Source organism: Limulus polyphemus, unplaced genomic scaffold, assembly GCF_000517525.1.
Source record: "Limulus polyphemus unplaced genomic scaffold, Limulus_polyphemus-2.1.2 Scaffold10930, whole genome shotgun sequence".
NCBI classification, from domain to species: domain Eukaryota; kingdom Metazoa; phylum Arthropoda; class Merostomata; order Xiphosura; family Limulidae; genus Limulus; species Limulus polyphemus.
In genome coordinates, this window is record NW_013676540.1 from 11,686 (window position 1) to 15,910 (window position 4,225).

Below are 4,225 nucleotides of genomic sequence, written 5' to 3' on the forward strand. Positions count from 1 at the left end.
AACAAAGAAGAGTATCTCAAAAGTACTGTTAACTAGTTACCTGCCCCCAGTGGCACAGCGGTATGTTTTCGGACTTACAACACTAGAAACCGGGTTTCGATACCCGTGGTGGGCAGAGCACAGTTATCCCATTGTGTAGCTTTGTGCTTAACTTCAAACAAACAAACATCTTTATGAATGTCCCCTGGTGGGGCAGCGGTAAATCTTCGGATTTACAATGCTAAAATCGGGGGTTCGATTCCCCTCGGTGGACACAATAGATAGCCCGATGTGGCTTTACTATAAGAAAAAATACAAACATATTATTTATCATATAAAAATTAGGGACTTCTATGCATTTATAGTTGTTGTGCAGATTACGCTAAATCTTTAAAACTAACAATAATCCAAATGATCTGGGGACAAATTCTTCAGGATTTTTTTTTCTTCTCAGTAGTAATTAGAATATCTGATAAAAAAAACTTGCAAGCAGGTTGTTTTATCAAAATTTATATATTTGTCCTAAATATAAAATTATGTCCAATTCCAAAATGTTTTGGTTTGTTGTGAATATCGCGCAAAGCTACTCCAGGGCTAACTGTGTTAGCCGTCCCCAATTTAGTAGTGAAAGACTAGAGGGAAGGTAGTTTGTCATCACTACCCATTCGCCAACTACAAATAGTAGGATTAACTGTCACATTATAACGTCCCCACGGCTGAAAGGGCAAGATGTTTGATGGGACGGGGATTCGAACCCGCGACCTGCAAATTGCTAGTCAATTTGTTTGTTTGTTTGTAATTAAGCACAAAAAACTGCACCACTGGTTATCTGTGGTCTTCCAACCACGGGTATCGAAACCATGTTTCTAGCGTTGTAAGTCCGCAGACATATCGCTGTGCTACTACACAAGGGCTATCTCTGCTGACCGTCCCTAATTTTGAAATTATATACCACTGTTATATACTTAACAGCCCCCACCGCCAACTTTTGAGGCGCTCTGATTGAATAGTGAGATTTGACCGTCACTCTTATAACCACACCCACGATTCCAAAGCGCGGAAAGCGATCCTAAGACAACTGGATTTGCACCATGAACCCTCGGATCACAGTACGGCATGCTAACCAGTTACCCACACCCGACCCCAAATTAATAAGGGAAAAAAATTATTTGTTTTGTTTTAAAAGTTAACATGTTATTTGGTCATATTTGAGGTTGTCACGCCCTCTGGTGTTTCTTGACTCTTGTAACTTTGCGACTGCTCAGTGGATTCGATATGATGAACGAATGATTGTTTTTAAATAAAATCCTCATACAAAAGTTTATATTAAGTGAACCGGTATTAAAATTTTGCAAAGCAACCACCAAGCTTTCTGATACGCCACTAAGATGTAGCATAAAATATCCGGTTAAAAATGTGACTTTAATTAGTACGTCAGTGTTACTTGAACAAATGCTAAAAACGTTGTGAAAACAAACAGGAAATATTTTGTTGTTTTTTTTACTGATTATTAAAAACGCTTAAAGTGATTATTTCTTTAATTTTTTAATGTATATAACATCTATTATATAAATGCAATTTTTAAGCTTATTCGTTGTATTTTATTAAACAACAACAATCATCCGCATATCGTAAGTTCAAATTTCGTCCGATAGATAGCACCCTCTCCTTATCTCTTCCTCTACCTCTCTTTGTTTATCTTTCTTACTCTTTTTTTTTTTTCCACAGCCATATGATAATTAGTTCTGGTTAATCCTACAATAAATACACGAACCTAATATTTTTCTTTGGTTAATATTTTTAAAAATCAAAAATTTCTTTTCGCAAGCCGTGAAATTAGTGTAGCTTTGCAAAGCGTATAACCAGAAATACTTTGTCATATAGAGTCACCGAATTCCATTACAGTTCTATCTAAATCCCTTCTTACTCCCAGCGGCCAGGCGTGACATAGTGGTTAGTGTGTCTGACTGTGAATCTGGGGGCTCATGAATCGCTTCCTGTTGCCGCAAAAACGAGCCCCGTACTTTTGGACCGTGGTGGGTGTTGTTGACTAACTGCCTTCCCTCTAGTTTACCAATTCAAAATTAGGGACGGCGATGACACAGAGCCATTGTGCATTTTGTGAAAAGAGTTTCAGAAACAAAACAAACTTATTCCCACATTGACAAGTAAGGTACAAACAAACTTACTCCCACATTGACTAGTAAGTTACAAACAAATTTACTCTCACATTGATAAGTAAGTTATAAACCTACTCCCACATTGAACAGTACGTTACAAACCTACTCCCACATTGACCAGTAAGTTACAAACCTACTCCTACATTGACCAGTACGTTACAAAATTTCTCCCACATTGACCAGTAATTTACCAGCAAACTTACTCCCACATTGATAGGTAATTTACCAGCAAACTTACTCCCACATTGACCTGTAAGTTTAATGACCACGACAATACTTTTCACACTTAAGTTATCTTTACAAGAAAGAAAAAAAGAGAGTGTATTACAGCTTTGTCATTAACAACATTAATATTAAAGTCTATGTTCATTTCCTTATTCTAGTTGTTTATTCCCTTACATTTGTAGGATTAATCACGTTTATAGTTTTAGTGTTCATCTTCTTGTTTGATTTATTTAATGACATTCGCTGTTTTCTTAATGTCATTTGTTGTTTTCTTAAGTTTAAACTGATGATTTATTTTATATAGATTGTCTTTCCGGAGTTGAAAGCATGATTTTTAAGATGATTATTTCTTAAACGTTTCGTCGCAATTAATTTTGTTCATGAGGTAGTCGTTTCTTCGATTTTGACCAATTCTTTCTCCAGTGTAAGAAAAACAAAACTGACAGAAATAGGGAATACTTAACGTGATATTTTCAATATTCACTGAGATGAAATAATTCTAAAACCTTAAGAGTGAAAGTAAGGGAAAATGTACAACAATATGTCAGTCAAACAACATTTGCTATATCCAGAACTGCCGAAGCCTTTCGAACAATACCAGTGCTCATCAAGCCAACAAAAACTATAAGTTAGATTGACTAAATTTAGATAGTAAAAGCTTTAAATATTACCACTGTTCTTTTTAAAAATTATATCTGTGAGCAGAGATTGTTAGTTTTTCCCTTTATAATTTTCCAAAGAATACAGGGTTGGAGATCGATCTCAACAAAGTAAAGATAAAGCACACAATAGTTCAGCATGCAGGTTTTCTCTCGTGCAAAATAATGGAATAACAGGATAATAAACTTTAAAAAACGAAATAAAAGATATAGTATTTACAGATAACCAAAGTGCCAATATAAGTCACTATTTGCTCGTGCTTCTCTACAAGCTTCTTTTTTGTAACAGTAGTTTTAAAGATTTTACACTATGATCTCATTGTGGCTAGTCTATAACTCTGAACAGCAATGTGCAGGGACTGGTTAGGATATCTGTTTGTTTGTAATTAAGCGCAAAGCTACACAATGGGCTATCTGTGCTCTGCCCACCACGGGTATCGAAACCCGGATTCTAGCGTTGTAAGTCCACAGACATACCGCTGTGCCACTGGGGGGGGCTTGGATAGGATATAACATAATCAGTATAGGAAGTGCGAATGACATACATTTCAACAGTACTTTTGAAAGCCAATTAGGACAGTATCTATCTAATAATTCTTCAATACTAGTGTTTGATTAAACGCCGCAAAGTTTTCAATCCACAGGCTCATTCTACAGCTATGGCCAATAGTTTTTCATCACCATAGAAAGTCGACTGAAACCTGATGAATAATGTTAAATTTAAAGACTGCATGGAACAACCTAAAGGATAACTTGACGATTCAGTGTCTCATTGAGACTAGGTCTGACTTGGAGGAATCTAAAGGATAACCCGACTCTACAGTGTCTCATTGAGACTAGGTCTGACTTGGAGGAATCTAAAGAATAACCCGACTCTACAGTGTCTCATTGAGACTAGGTCTGACTTGGAGGAATCTAAAAGATAACCCGACTCTACAGTGTCTCATTGAGATAGAGTCGACAACTTCAGCTAGGGTCTTCTCTACCGATAAAATTGTAGTGTCGACAACCTCGAAAAATAACAACTTTTAAACAACAAGGGCTCTCCACAACCAAGTCAGACCTCATCTCAATGAGACACTGAAGGGTCGAGTTATACTTTAGATTCCTCCAAGTCTGGCCTAGTCTCAATGAGGCACTGAAGGGTTATGTTATCCTTTTGATTCCTCCAAGTCAGACCTA